Below are 14,269 nucleotides of genomic sequence, written 5' to 3'. Positions count from 1 at the left end.
GATTTATTTATTTATTTATCTATGATTTATTATATATATTTATGTATATAAAAGCAAGTCAATGATAGATAGATAGAGAGAGAGAGAGAGCTGGCAAATGAGCTACGGGACAAGCAGTGCTCTCATCTTTTGTGGCTTTCACCTGCTCCGTTTCCGACCTGGGTTGGTTCACCCCTCCTTAGACGACCTGGTGACCCTGGGCTCCCCCGGGGTCACCATATCGATGCCGATTTTAACGCGGACCCCTGATCGGCACAGCCCACCGCCACACAGATCTCCTCAGCTCAAGCCGTCCTCGAGCCTCAGCCTCCCAGGAGCTTGGATCACAGGCGCGCGGCACCACGTCCGGCAGCAACTCCGCTTGTTTTTGACCCGATGTGCGGCCTCTGACCCAGGGAAGGATTTATTTATTTATTTATCTATGATTTATTATATATATTTATGTATATAAAAGCAAGTCAAAGATAGATAGATAGAGAGAGAGAGAGAGCTGGCAAATGAGCTACGGGACAAGCAGTGCTCTCATCTTTTGTGGCTTTCACCTGCTCCGTTTCCGACCTGGGTTGGTTCACCCCTCCTTAGACGACCTGGTGACCCTGGGCTCCCCCGGGGTCACCATATCGATGCCGATTTTAACGCGGACCCCTGATCGGCACAGCCCACCGCCACACAGATCTCCTCAGCTCAAGCCGTCCTCGAGCCTCAGCCTCCCAGGAGCTTGGATCACAGGCGCGCGGCACCACGTCCGGCAGCAACTCCGCTTGTTTTTGACCCGATGTGCGGCTTCTGACCCAGGGAAGGATTTATTTATTTATTTATCTATGATTTATTATATATATTTATGTATATAAAAGCAAGTCAATGATAGATAGATAGAGAGAGAGAGAGAGCTGGCAAATGAGCTACGGGACAAGCAGTGCTCTCATCTTTTGTGGCTTTCACCTGCTCCGTTTCCGACCTGGGTTGGTTCACCCCTCCTTAGACGACCTGGTGACCCTGGGCTCCCCCGGGGTCACCATATCGATGCCGATTTTAACGCGGACCCCTGATCGGCACAGCCCACCGCCACACAGATCTCCTCAGCTCAAGCCGTCCTCGAGCCTCAGCCTCCCAGGAGCTTGGATCACAGGCGCGCGGCACCACGTCCGGCAGCAACTCCGCTTGTTTTTGACCCGATGTGCGGCTTCTGACCCAGGGAAGGATTTATTTATTTATTTATCTATGATTTATTATATATATTTATGTATATAAAAGCAAGTCAAAGATAGATAGATAGATAGAGAGAGAGAGAGAGAGAGAGAGAGAGAGAGCTGGCAAAAGAGCTGGCAAAAGAGCTGGCAAAAGAGCTACGGGACAAGCAGTGCTATCATCTCTTGTGGGGTTTGGGAAATCAAGCCGGCCCGTGGGGCGGTGATCTCCGGCATCGTAGTCGGCAGGATTTGAACCTGCGCGGGGAGACCCCAGTGGATTTCAAGTCCGCCGCCTTAACCACTCGGCCACGACTACCGCTGGACGGGCGGGTAGGGGCGCAGTTGGTGTGGGAGACCGTTTGGGATCACGTGGCGTTGAGGGCGGGGAGGGAAGCGCAAGACACGCCAGCGTCCCAAAAAGCGCAAAAGCAGCTCCGGCTATGTCAGAAGTGGGGTTCGAACCCACGCCTCCGGGGGAGACTGCGACCTGAACGCAGCGCCTTAGACCGCTCGGCCATCCTGACCTGCTGACCCGGGGGCTGCTGGTCGCTGGCCGCTGGCCCTCGCAAAGCTCACAGCGTGCTCGAGACTGGACACCCAACGGTTGAATGACGCGGGGCGGTGCAGCCAGCGGATGCCTCGCCTTGGCCGTAGAACGCTACGAAAGTGCGATGACGGGACACAGCGGAGGCGGTCGGCCACGGCGAGCCTGGAAAGGCCCTGCCGTGCCGTCCTCGTTAGTATAGTGGTGAGTATCCCCGCCTGTCACGCGGGAGACCGGGGTTCGATTCCCCGACGGGGAGGCTGCTCTGCTCCTTTTGCTACCTCGGCCTGTTGTCCGTAAAGAAAGCAGTTGCACCTGCCTTTGTCCTCACGACCAAAAGGTCGAGTTCCGCTGTGTCACTCAGGCTGCACGGCGGCGGCTACTCACAGGAGCTGTCCCAGAACCGATTGGCACGGGGGCTTTCACCTGCTCCGTTTCCGACCTGGGTTGGTTCACCCCTCCTTAGACGACCTGGTGACCCTGGGCTCCCCCGGGGTCACCATATCGATGCCGATTTTAACACGGACCCCTGATCGGCACAGCCCACCGCCACACAGATCTCCTCAGCTCAAGCCGTCCTCGAGCCTCAGCCTCCCAGGAGCTTGGATCACAGGCGCGCGCCACCACGTCCGGCAGCAACTCCGCTTGTTTTTGACCCGATGTGCGGCCTCTGACCCAGGGAAGGATTTATTTATTTATTTATCTATGATTTATTATATATATTTATGTATATAAAAGCAAGTCAAAGATAGATAGATAGAGAGAGAGAGAGAGCTGGCAAATGAGCTACGGGACAAGCAGTGCTCTCATCTTTTGTGGCTTTCACCTGCTCCGTTTCCGACCTGGGTTGGTTCACCCCTCCTTAGACGACCTGGTGACCCTGGGCTCCCCCGGGGTCACCATATCGATGCCGATTTTAACGCGGACCCCTGATCGGCACAGCCCACCGCCACACAGATCTCCTCAGCTCAAGCCGTCCTCGAGCCTCAGCCTCCCAGGAGCTTGGATCACAGGCGCGCGGCACCACGTCCGGCAGCAACTCCGCTTGTTTTTGACCCGATGTGCGGCTTCTGACCCAGGGAAGGATTTATTTATTTATTTATCTATGATTTATTATATATATTTATGTATATAAAAGCAAGTCAATGATAGATAGATAGAGAGAGAGAGAGAGCTGGCAAATGAGCTATGGGACAAGCAGTGCTCTCATCTTTTGTGGCTTTCACCTGCTCCGTTTCCGACCTGGGTTGGTTCACCCCTCCTTAGACGACCTGGTGACCCTGGGCTCCCCCGGGGTCACCATATCGATGCCGATTTTAACGCGGACCCCTGATCGGCACAGCCCACCGCCACACAGATCTCCTCAGCTCAAGCCGTCCTCGAGCCTCAGCCTCCCAGGAGCTTGGATCACAGGCGCGCGGCACCACGTCCGGCAGCAACTCCGCTTGTTTTTGACCCGATGTGCGGCTTCTGACCCAGGGAAGGATTTATTTATTTATTTATCTATGATTTATTATATATATTTATGTATATAAAAGCAAGTCAAAGATAGATAGATAGAGAGAGAGAGAGAGAGAGAGAGCTGGCAAAAGAGCTACGGGACAAGCAGTGCTATCATCTCTTGTGGGGTTTGGGAAATCAAGCCGGCCCGTGGGGCGGTGCTCTCCGGCATCGTAGTCGGCAGGATTTGAACCTGCGCGGGGAGACCCCAGTGGATTTCAAGTCCGCCGCCTTAACCACTCGGCCACGACTACCGCTGGACGGGCGGGTAGGGGCGCAGTTGGTGTGGGAGACCGTTTGGGATCACGTGGCGTTGAGGGCGGGGAGGGAAGCGCAAGACACGCCAGCGTCCCAAAAAGCGCAAAAGCAGCTCCGGCTATGTCAGAAGTGGGGTTCGAACCCACGCCTCCGGGGGAGACTGCGACCTGAACGCAGCGCCTTAGACCGCTCGGCCATCCTGACCTGCTGACCCGGGGGCTGCTGGCCGCTGGCCGCTGGCCCTCGCAAAGCTCACAGCGTGCTCGAGACTGGACACCCAACGGTTGAATGACGCGGGGCGGTGCAGCCAGCGGATGCCTCGCCTTGGCCGTAGAACGCTACGAAAGTGCGATGACGGGACACAGCGGAGGCGGTCGGCCACGGCGAGCCTGGAAAGGCCCTGCCGTGCCGTCCTCGTTAGTATAGTGGTGAGTATCCCCGCCTGTCACGCGGGAGACCGGGGTTCGATTCCCCGACGGGGAGGCTGCTCTGCTCCTTTTGCTACCTCGGCCTGTTGTCCGTAAAGAAAGCAGTTGCACCTGCCTTTGTCCTCACGACCAAAAGGTCGAGTTCCGCTGTGTCACTCAGGCTGCACGGCGGCGGCTACTCACAGGAGCTGTCCCAGAACCGATTGGCACGGGGGCTTTCACCTGCTCCGTTTCCGACCTGGGTTGGTTCACCCCTCCTTAGACGACCTGGTGACCCTGGGCTCCCCCGGGGTCACCATATCGATGCCGATTTTAACACGGACCCCTGATCGGCACAGCCCACCGCCACACAGATCTCCTCAGCTCAAGCCGTCCTCGAGCCTCAGCCTCCCAGGAGCTTGGATCACAGGCGCGCGCCACCACGTCCGGCAGCAACTCCGCTTGTTTTTGACCCGATGTGCGGCCTCTGACCCAGGGAAGGATTTATTTATTTATTTATCTATGATTTATTATATATATTTATGTATATAAAAGCAAGTCAAAGATAGATAGATAGAGAGAGAGAGAGAGCTGGCAAATGAGCTACGGGACAAGCAGTGCTCTCATCTTTTGTGGCTTTCACCTGCTCCGTTTCCGACCTGGGTTGGTTCACCCCTCCTTAGACGACCTGGTGACCCTGGGCTCCCCCGGGGTCACCATATCGATGCCGATTTTAACACGGACCCCTGATCGGCACAGCCCACCGCCACACAGATCTCCTCAGCTCAAGCCGTCCTCGAGCCTCAGCCTCCCAGGAGCTTGGATCACAGGCGCGCGCCACCACGTCCGGCAGCAACTCCGCTTGTTTTTGACCCGATGTGCGGCCTCTGACCCAGGGAAGGATTTATTTATTTATTTATCTATGATTTATTATATATATTTATGTATATAAAAGCAAGTCAAAGATAGATAGAGAGAGAGAGAGAGAGCTGGCAAATGAGCTACGGGACAAGCAGTGCTCTCATCTTTTGTGGCTTTCACCTGCTCCGTTTCCGACCTGGGTTGGTTCACCCCTCCTTAGACGACCTGGTGACCCTGGGCTCCCCCGGGGTCACCATATCGATGCCGATTTTAACGCGGACCCCTGATCGGCACAGCCCACCGCCACACAGATCTCCTCAGCTCAAGCCGTCCTCGAGCCTCAGCCTCCCAGGAGCTTGGATCACAGGCGCGCGGCACCACGTCCGGCAGCAACTCCGCTTGTTTTTGACCCGATGTGCGGCTTCTGACCCAGGGAAGGATTTATTTATTTATTTATCTATGATTTATTATATATATTTATGTATATAAAAGCAAGTCAAAGATAGATAGATAGAGAGAGAGAGAGAGAGAGAGAGAGAGAGAGAGAGAGAGAGAGAGAGAGAGAGAGCTGGCAAAAGAGCTACGGGACAAGCAGTGCTATCATCTCTTGTGGGGTTTGGGAAATCAAGCCGGCCCGTGGGGCGGTGCTCTCCGGCATCGTAGTCGGCAGGATTTGAACCTGCGCGGGGAGACCCCAGTGGATTTCAAGTCCGCCGCCTTAACCACTCGGCCACGACTACCGCTGGACGGGCGGGTAGGGGCGCAGTTGGTGTGGGAGACCGTTTGGGATCACGTGGCGTTGAGGGCGGGGAGGGAAGCGCAAGACACGCCAGCGTCCCAAAAAGCGCAAAAGCAGCTCCGGCTATGTCAGAAGCTGACCCGCCCGACCCGGGGGCTGCTGGCCGCTGGCCGCTGGCCCTCGCAAAGCTCACAGCGTGCTCGAGACTGGACACCCAACGGTTGAATGACGCGGGGCGGTGCAGCCAGCGGATGCCTCGCCTTGGCCGTAGAACGCTACGAAAGTGCGATGACGGGACACAGCGGAGGCGGTCGGCCACGGCGAGCCTGGAAAGGCCCTGCCGTGCCGTCCTCGTTAGTATAGTGGTGAGTATCCCCGCCTGTCACGCGGGAGACCGGGGTTCGATTCCCCGACGGGGAGGCTGCTCTGCTCCTTTTGCTACCTCGGCCTGTTGTCCGTAAAGAAAGCAGTTGCACCTGCCTTTGTCCTCACGACCAAAAGGTCGAGTTCCGCTGTGTCACTCAGGCTGCACGGCGGCGGCTACTCACAGGAGCTGTCCCAGAACCGATTGGCACGGGGGCTTTCACCTGCTCCGTTTCCGACCTGGGTTGGTTCACCCCTCCTTAGACAACCTGGTGACCCTGGGCTCCCCCGGGGTCACCATATCGATGCCGATTTTAACACGGACCCCTGATCGGCACAGCCCACCGCCACACAGATCTCCTCAGCTCAAGCCGTCCTCGAGCCTCAGCCTCCCAGGAGCTTGGATCACAGGCGCGCGCCACCACGTCTGGCAGCAACTCCGCTTGTTTTTGACCCGATGTGCGGCCTCTGACCCAGGGAAGGATTTATTTATTTATTTATCTATGATTTATTATATATATTTATGTATATAAAAGCAAGTCAAAGATAGATAGATAGAGAGAGAGAGAGAGCTGGCAAATGAGCTACGGGACAAGCAGTGCTCTCATCTTTTGTGGCTTTCACCTGCTCCGTTTCCGACCTGGGTTGGTTCACCCCTCCTTAGACGACCTGGTGACCCTGGGCTCCCCCGGGGTCACCATATCGATGCCGATTTTAACGCGGACCCCTGATCGGCACAGCCCACCGCCACACAGATCTCCTCAGCTCAAGCCGTCCTCGAGCCTCAGCCTCCCAGGAGCTTGGATCACAGGCGCGCGGCACCACGTCCGGCAGCAACTCCGCTTGTTTTTGACCCGATGTGCGGCTTCTGACCCAGGGAAGGATTTATTTATTTATTTATCTATGATTTATTATATATATTTATGTATATAAAAGCAAGTCAATGATAGATAGATAGATAGAGAGAGAGAGAGAGCTGGCAAATGAGCTACGGGACAAGCAGTGCTCTCATCTTTTGTGGCTTTCACCTGCTCCGTTTCCGACCTGGGTTGGTTCACCCCTCCTTAGACGACCTGGTGACCCTGGGCTCCCCCGGGGTCACCATATCGATGCCGATTTTAACGCGGACCCCTGATCGGCACAGCCCACCGCCACACAGATCTCCTCAGCTCAAGCCGTCCTCGAGCCTCAGCCTCCCAGGAGCTTGGATCACAGGCGCGCGCCACCACGTCCGGCAGCAACTCCGCTTGTTTTTGACCCGATGTGCGGCTTCTGACCCAGGGAAGGATTTATTTATTTATTTATCTATGATTTATTATATATATTTATGTATATAAAAGCAAGTCAATGATAGATAGATAGAGAGAGAGAGAGAGCTGGCAAATGAGCTACGGGACAAGCAGTGCTCTCATCTTTTGTGGCTTTCACCTGCTCCGTTTCCGACCTGGGTTGGTTCACCCCTCCTTAGACGACCTGGTGACCCTGGGCTCCCCCGGGGTCACCATATCGATGCCGATTTTAACGCGGACCCCTGATCGGCACAGCCCACCGCCACACAGATCTCCTCAGCTCAAGCCGTCCTCGAGCCTCAGCCTCCCAGGAGCTTGGATCACAGGCGCGCGGCACCACGTCCGGCAGCAACTCCGCTTGTTTTTGACCCGATGTGCGGCTTCTGACCCAGGGAAGGATTTATTTATTTATTTATCTATGATTTATTATATATATTTATGTATATAAAAGCAAGTCAAAGATAGATAGATAGAGAGAGAGAGAGAGAGAGAGAGAGAGCTGGCAAAAGAGCTACGGGACAAGCAGTGCTATCATCTCTTGTGGGGTTTGGGAAATCAAGCCGGCCCGTGGGGCGGTGCTCTCCGGCATCGTAGTCGGCAGGATTTGAACCTGCGCGGGGAGACCCCAGTGGATTTCAAGTCCGCCGCCTTAACCACTCGGCCACGACTACCGCTGGACGGGCGGGTAGGGGCGCAGTTGGTGTGGGAGACCGTTTGGGATCACGTGGCGTTGAGGGCGGGGAGGGAAGCGCAAGACACGCCAGCGTCCCAAAAAGCGCAAAAGCAGCTCCGGCTATGTCAGAAGTGGGGTTCGAACCCACGCCTCCGGGGGAGACTGCGACCTGAACGCAGCGCCTTAGACCGCTCGGCCATCCTGACCTGCTGACCCGGGGGCTGCTGGCCGCTGGCCGCTGGCCCTCGCAAAGCTCACAGCGTGCTCGAGACTGGACACCCAACGGTTGAATGACGCGGGGCGGTGCAGCCAGCGGATGCCTCGCCTTGGCCGTAGAACGCTACGAAAGTGCGATGACGGGACACAGCGGAGGCGGTCGGCCACGGCGAGCCTGGAAAGGCCCTGCCGTGCCGTCCTCGTTAGTATAGTGGTGAGTATCCCCGCCTGTCACGCGGGAGACCGGGGTTCGATTCCCCGACGGGGAGGCTGCTCTGCTCCTTTTGCTACCTCGGCCTGTTGTCCGTAAAGAAAGCAGTTGCACCTGCCTTTGTCCTCACGACCAAAAGGTCGAGTTCCGCTGTGTCACTCAGGCTGCACGGCGGCGGCTACTCACAGGAGCTGTCCCAGAACCGATTGGCACGGGGGCTTTCACCTGCTCCGTTTCCGACCTGGGTTGGTTCACCCCTCCTTAGACGACCTGGTGACCCTGGGCTCCCCCGGGGTCACCATATCGATGCCGATTTTAACACGGACCCCTGATCGGCACAGCCCACCGCCACACAGATCTCCTCAGCTCAAGCCGTCCTCGAGCCTCAGCCTCCCAGGAGCTTGGATCACAGGCGCGCGGCACCACGTCCGGCAGCAACTCCGCTTGTTTTTGACCCGATGTGCGGCTTCTGACCCAGGGAAGGATTTATTTATTTATTTATCTATGATTTATTATATATATTTATGTATATAAAAGCAAGTCAATGATAGATAGATAGAGAGAGAGAGAGAGCTGGCAAATGAGCTACGGGACAAGCAGTGCTCTCATCTTTTGTGGCTTTCACCTGCTCCGTTTCCGACCTGGGTTGGTTCACCCCTCCTTAGACGACCTGGTGACCCTGGGCTCCCCCGCGGTCTCCATATCGATGCCGATTTTAACGCGGACCCCTGATCGGCACAGCCCACCGCCACACAGATCTCCTCAGCTCAAGCCGTCCTCGAGCCTCAGCCTCCCAGGAGCTTGGATCACAGGCGCGCGGCACCACGTCCGGCAGCAACTCCGCTTGTTTTTGACCCGATGTGCGGCCTCTGACCCAGGGAAGGATTTATTTATTTATTTATCTATGATTTATTATATATATTTATGTATATAAAAGCAAGTCAAAGATAGATAGATAGAGAGAGAGAGAGAGCTGGCAAATGAGCTACGGGACAAGCAGTGCTCTCATCTTTTGTGGCTTTCACCTGCTCCGTTTCCGACCTGGGTTGGTTCACCCCTCCTTAGACGACCTGGTGACCCTGGGCTCCCCCGGGGTCACCATATCGATGCCGATTTTAACGCGGACCCCTGATCGGCACAGCCCACCGCCACACAGATCTCCTCAGCTCAAGCCGTCCTCGAGCCTCAGCCTCCCAGGAGCTTGGATCACAGGCGCGCGGCACCACGTCCGGCAGCAACTCCGCTTGTTTTTGACCCGATGTGCGGCTTCTGACCCAGGGAAGGATTTATTTATTTATTTATCTATGATTTATTATATATATTTATGTATATAAAAGCAAGTCAATGATAGATAGATAGAGAGAGAGAGAGAGCTGGCAAATGAGCTACGGGACAAGCAGTGCTCTCATCTTTTGTGGCTTTCACCTGCTCCGTTTCCGACCTGGGTTGGTTCACCCCTCCTTAGACGACCTGGTGACCCTGGGCTCCCCCGCGGTCTCCATATCGATGCCGATTTTAACGCGGACCCCTGATCGGCACAGCCCACCGCCACACAGATCTCCTCAGCTCAAGCCGTCCTCGAGCCTCAGCCTCCCAGGAGCTTGGATCACAGGCGCGCGGCACCACGTCCGGCAGCAACTCCGCTTGTTTTTGACCCGATGTGCGGCCTCTGACCCAGGGAAGGATTTATTTATTTATTTATCTATGATTTATTATATATATTTATGTATATAAAAGCAAGTCAAAGATAGATAGATAGAGAGAGAGAGAGAGCTGGCAAATGAGCTACGGGACAAGCAGTGCTCTCATCTTTTGTGGCTTTCACCTGCTCCGTTTCCGACCTGGGTTGGTTCACCCCTCCTTAGACGACCTGGTGACCCTGGGCTCCCCCGGGGTCACCATATCGATGCCGATTTTAACGCGGACCCCTGATCGGCACAGCCCACCGCCACACAGATCTCCTCAGCTCAAGCCGTCCTCGAGCCTCAGCCTCCCAGGAGCTTGGATCACAGGCGCGCGGCACCACGTCCGGCAGCAACTCCGCTTGTTTTTGACCCGATGTGCGGCTTCTGACCCAGGGAAGGATTTATTTATTTATTTATCTATGATTTATTATATATATTTATGTATATAAAAGCAAGTCAATGATAGATAGATAGAGAGAGAGAGAGAGCTGGCAAATGAGCTACGGGACAAGCAGTGCTCTCATCTTTTGTGGCTTTCACCTGCTCCGTTTCCGACCTGGGTTGGTTCACCCCTCCTTAGACGACCTGGTGACCCTGGGCTCCCCCGGGGTCACCATATCGATGCCGATTTTAACGCGGACCCCTGATCGGCACAGCCCACCGCCACACAGATCTCCTCAGCTCAAGCCGTCCTCGAGCCTCAGCCTCCCAGGAGCTTGGATCACAGGCGCGCGGCACCACGTCCGGCAGCAACTCCGCTTGTTTTTGACCCGATGTGCGGCTTCTGACCCAGGGAAGGATTTATTTATTTATTTATCTATGATTTATTATATATATTTATGTATATAAAAGCAAGTCAAAGATAGATAGATAGAGAGAGAGAGAGAGAGAGAGAGAGCTGGCAAAAGAGCTACGGGACAAGCAGTGCTATCATCTCTTGTGGGGTTTGGGATATCAAGCCGGCCCGTGGGGCGGTGCTCTCCGGCATCGTAGTCGGCAGGATTTGAACCTGCGCGGGGAGACCCCAGTGGATTTCAAGTCCGCCGCCTTAACCACTCGGCCACGACTACCGCTGGACGGGCGGGTAGGGGCGCAGTTGGTGTGGGAGACCGTTTGGGATCACGTGGCGTTGAGGGCGGGCAGGGAAGCGCAAGACACGCCAGCGTCCCAAAAAGCGCAAAAGCAGCTCCGGCTATGTCAGAAATGGGGTTCGAACCCACGCCTCCGGGGGAGACTGCGACCTGAACGCAGCGCCTTAGACCGCTCGGCCATCCTGACCTGCTGACCCGGGGGCTGCTGGTCGCTGGCCGCTGGCCCTCGCAAAGCTCACAGCGTGCTCGAGACTGGACACCCAACGGTTGAATGACGCGGGGCGGTGCAGCCAGCGGATGCCTCGCCTTGGCCGTAGAACGCTACGAAAGTGCGATGACGGGACACAGCGGAGGCGGTCGGCCACGGCGAGCCTGGAAAGGCCCTGCCGTGCCGTCCTCGTTAGTATAGTGGTGAGTATCCCCGCCTGTCACGCGGGAGACCGGGGTTCGATTCCCCGACGGGGAGGCTGCTCTGCTCCTTTTGCTACCTCGGCCTGTTGTCCGTAAAGAAAGCAGTTGCACCTGCCTTTGTCCTCACGACCAAAAGGTCGAGTTCCGCTGTGTCACTCAGGCTGCACGGCGGCGGCTACTCACAGGAGCTGTCCCAGAACCGATTGGCACGGGGGCTTTCACCTGCTCCGTTTCCGACCTGGGTTGGTTCACCCCTCCTTAGACGACCTGGTGACCCTGGGCTCCCCCGGGGTCACCATATCGATGCCGATTTTAACACAGACCCCTGATCAGCACAGCCCACCGCCACACAGATCTCCTCAGCTCAAGCCGTCCTCGAGCCTCAGCCTCCCAGGAGCTTGGATCACAGGCGCGCGCCACCACGTCCGGCAGCAACTCCGCTTGTTTTTGACCCGATGTGCGGCCTCTGACCCAGGGAAGGATTTATTTATTTATTTATCTATGATTTATTATATATATTTATGTATATAAAAGCAAGTCAAAGATAGATAGATTGAGAGAGAGAGAGAGCTGGCAAATGAGCTACGGGACAAGCAGTGCTCTCATCTTTTGTGGCTTTCACCTGCTCCGTTTCCGACCTGGGTTGGTTCACCCCTCCTTAGACGACCTGGTGACCCTGGGCTCCCCCGGGGTCACCATATCGATGCCGATTTTAACGCGGACCCCTGATCGGCACAGCCCACCGCCACACAGATCTCCTCAGCTCAAGCCGTCCTCGAGCCTCAGCCTCCCAGGAGCTTGGATCACAGGCGCGCGGCACCACGTCCGGCAGCAACTCCGCTTGTTTTTGACCCGATGTGCGGCCTCTGACCCAGGGAAGGATTTATTTATTTATTTATCTATGATTTATTATATATATTTATGTATATAAAAGCAAGTCAAAGATAGATAGATAGAGAGAGAGAGAGAGCTGGCAAATGAGCTACGGGACAAGCAGTGCTCTCATCTTTTGTGGCTTTCACCTGCTCCGTTTCCGACCTGGGTTGGTTCACCCCTCCTTAGACGACCTGGTGACCCTGGGCTCCCCCGGGGTCACCATATCGATGCCGATTTTAACGCGGACCCCTGATCGGCACAGCCCACCGCCACACAGATCTCCTCAGCTCAAGCCGTCCTCGAGCCTCAGCCTCCCAGGAGCTTGGATCACAGGCGCGCGGCACCACGTCCGGCAGCAACTCCGCTTGTTTTTGACCCGATGTGCGGCTTCTGACCCAGGGAAGGATTTATTTATTTATTTATCTATGATTTATTATATATATTTATGTATATAAAAGCAAGTCAATGATAGATAGATAGAGAGAGAGAGAGAGCTGGCAAATGAGCTACGGGACAAGCAGTGCTCTCATCTTTTGTGGCTTTCACCTGCTCCGTTTCCGACCTGGGTTGGTTCACCCCTCCTTAGACGACCTGGTGACCCTGGGCTCCCCCGGGGTCACCATATCGATGCCGATTTTAACGCGGACCCCTGATCGGCACAGCCCACCGCCACACAGATCTCCTCAGCTCAAGCCGTCCTCGAGCCTCAGCCTCCCAGGAGCTTGGATCACAGGCGCGCGGCACCACGTCCGGCAGCAACTCCGCTTGTTTTTGACCCGATGTGCGGCTTCTGACCCAGGGAAGGATTTATTTATTTATTTATCTATGATTTATTATATATATTTATGTATATAAAAGCAAGTCAAAGATAGATAGAGAGAGAGAGAGAGAGAGAGAGAGAGAGAGAGAGAGAGAGAGAGAGAGAGAGAGCTGGCAAAAGAGCTACGGGACAAGCAGTGCTATCATCTCTTGTGGGGTTTGGGAAATCAAGCCGGCCCGTGGGGCGGTGATCTCCGGCATCGTAGTCGGCAGGATTTGAACCTGCGCGGGGAGACCCCAGTGGATTTCAAGTCCGCCGCCTTAACCACTCGGCCACGACTACCGCTGGACGGGCGGGTAGGGGCGCAGTTGGTGTGGGAGACCGTTTGGGATCACGTGGCGTTGAGGGCGGGGAGGGAAGCGCAAGACACGCCAGCGTCCCAAAAAGCGCAAAAGCAGCTCCGGCTATGTCAGAAGTGGGGTTCGAACCCACGCCTCCGGGGGAGACTGCGACCTGAACGCAGCGCCTTAGACCGCTCGGCCATCCTGACCTGCTGACCCGGGGGCTGCTGGCCGCTGGCCGCTGGCCCTCGCAAAGCTCACAGCGTGCTCGAGACTGGACACCCAACGGTTGAATGACGCGGGGCGGTGCAGCCAGCGGATGCCTCGCCTTGGCCGTAGAACGCTACGAAAGTGCGATGACGGGACACAGCGGAGGCGGTCGGCCACGGCGAGCCTGGAAAGGCCCTGCCGTGCCGTCCTCGTTAGTATAGTGGTGAGTATCCCCGCCTGTCACGCGGGAGACCGGGGTTCGATTCCCCGACGGGGAGGCTGCTCTGCTCCTTTTGCTACCTCGGCCTGTTGTCCGTAAAGAAAGCAGTTGCACCTGCCTTTGTCCTCACGACCAAAAGGTCGAGTTCCGCTGTGTCACTCAGGCTGCACGGCGGCGGCTACTCACAGGAGCTGTCCCAGAACCGATTGGCACGGGGGCTTTCACCTGCTCCGTTTCCGACCTGGGTTGGTTCACCCCTCCTTAGACGACCTGGTGACCCTGGGCTCCCCCGGGGTCACCATATCGATGCCGATTTTAACACGGACCCCTGATAGGCACAGCCCACCGCCACACAGATCTCCTCAGCTCAAGCCGTCCTCGAGCCTCAGCCTCCCAGGAGCTTGGATCACAGGCGCGCGCCACC

The 14,269-nt window shown here is 55.9% G+C and overlaps 17 non-coding genes across 17 annotated transcripts; 6 read left to right on the top strand and 11 right to left on the bottom strand.

Moving 5' to 3' along the window:
* Positions 1 to 1,424: 1,424 nt before the first annotated feature.
* On the bottom strand, positions 1,425 to 1,506 carry trnas-uga (transfer RNA serine (anticodon UGA)). The gene has a single exon. It is a non-coding gene; the product is annotated as a tRNA-Ser (tRNA).
* A 125-nt stretch (positions 1,507 to 1,631) lies between these two features.
* trnal-cag (transfer RNA leucine (anticodon CAG)) lies at positions 1,632 to 1,714 on the bottom strand. Its single transcript has one exon. It is a non-coding gene; the product is annotated as a tRNA-Leu (tRNA).
* Positions 1,715 to 1,921: 207 nt separating this feature from the next.
* On the top strand, positions 1,922 to 1,993 carry trnad-guc (transfer RNA aspartic acid (anticodon GUC)). Its single transcript has one exon. It is a non-coding gene; the product is annotated as a tRNA-Asp (tRNA).
* A 1,413-nt stretch (positions 1,994 to 3,406) lies between these two features.
* Positions 3,407 to 3,488, bottom strand: trnas-uga (transfer RNA serine (anticodon UGA)). Its single transcript has one exon. It is a non-coding gene; the product is annotated as a tRNA-Ser (tRNA).
* Positions 3,489 to 3,613: 125 nt separating this feature from the next.
* trnal-cag (transfer RNA leucine (anticodon CAG)) lies at positions 3,614 to 3,696 on the bottom strand. The gene has a single exon. It is a non-coding gene; the product is annotated as a tRNA-Leu (tRNA).
* Positions 3,697 to 3,903: 207 nt separating this feature from the next.
* Positions 3,904 to 3,975, top strand: trnad-guc (transfer RNA aspartic acid (anticodon GUC)). The gene has a single exon. It is a non-coding gene; the product is annotated as a tRNA-Asp (tRNA).
* Positions 3,976 to 5,418: 1,443 nt separating this feature from the next.
* trnas-uga (transfer RNA serine (anticodon UGA)) lies at positions 5,419 to 5,500 on the bottom strand. Its single transcript has one exon. It is a non-coding gene; the product is annotated as a tRNA-Ser (tRNA).
* A 347-nt stretch (positions 5,501 to 5,847) lies between these two features.
* On the top strand, positions 5,848 to 5,919 carry trnad-guc (transfer RNA aspartic acid (anticodon GUC)). Its single transcript has one exon. It is a non-coding gene; the product is annotated as a tRNA-Asp (tRNA).
* A 1,821-nt stretch (positions 5,920 to 7,740) lies between these two features.
* On the bottom strand, positions 7,741 to 7,822 carry trnas-uga (transfer RNA serine (anticodon UGA)). The gene has a single exon. It is a non-coding gene; the product is annotated as a tRNA-Ser (tRNA).
* Positions 7,823 to 7,947: 125 nt separating this feature from the next.
* Positions 7,948 to 8,030, bottom strand: trnal-cag (transfer RNA leucine (anticodon CAG)). Its single transcript has one exon. It is a non-coding gene; the product is annotated as a tRNA-Leu (tRNA).
* A 207-nt stretch (positions 8,031 to 8,237) lies between these two features.
* trnad-guc (transfer RNA aspartic acid (anticodon GUC)) lies at positions 8,238 to 8,309 on the top strand. The gene has a single exon. It is a non-coding gene; the product is annotated as a tRNA-Asp (tRNA).
* Positions 8,310 to 10,924: 2,615 nt separating this feature from the next.
* On the bottom strand, positions 10,925 to 11,006 carry trnas-uga (transfer RNA serine (anticodon UGA)). Its single transcript has one exon. It is a non-coding gene; the product is annotated as a tRNA-Ser (tRNA).
* Positions 11,007 to 11,131: 125 nt separating this feature from the next.
* On the bottom strand, positions 11,132 to 11,214 carry trnal-cag (transfer RNA leucine (anticodon CAG)). The gene has a single exon. It is a non-coding gene; the product is annotated as a tRNA-Leu (tRNA).
* A 207-nt stretch (positions 11,215 to 11,421) lies between these two features.
* Positions 11,422 to 11,493, top strand: trnad-guc (transfer RNA aspartic acid (anticodon GUC)). Its single transcript has one exon. It is a non-coding gene; the product is annotated as a tRNA-Asp (tRNA).
* Positions 11,494 to 13,334: 1,841 nt separating this feature from the next.
* Positions 13,335 to 13,416, bottom strand: trnas-uga (transfer RNA serine (anticodon UGA)). Its single transcript has one exon. It is a non-coding gene; the product is annotated as a tRNA-Ser (tRNA).
* A 125-nt stretch (positions 13,417 to 13,541) lies between these two features.
* On the bottom strand, positions 13,542 to 13,624 carry trnal-cag (transfer RNA leucine (anticodon CAG)). The gene has a single exon. It is a non-coding gene; the product is annotated as a tRNA-Leu (tRNA).
* Positions 13,625 to 13,831: 207 nt separating this feature from the next.
* trnad-guc (transfer RNA aspartic acid (anticodon GUC)) lies at positions 13,832 to 13,903 on the top strand. Its single transcript has one exon. It is a non-coding gene; the product is annotated as a tRNA-Asp (tRNA).
* Positions 13,904 to 14,269: the final 366 nt, after the last annotated feature.

This window comes from Amia ocellicauda, chromosome 19 (genome assembly GCF_036373705.1).
Source record: "Amia ocellicauda isolate fAmiCal2 chromosome 19, fAmiCal2.hap1, whole genome shotgun sequence".
NCBI lineage: Eukaryota > Metazoa > Chordata > Actinopteri > Amiiformes > Amiidae > Amia > Amia ocellicauda.
The sequence above is the reverse complement of the archived record's forward strand: the minus strand, read 5'-3'. Positions and strand labels throughout refer to the sequence as shown.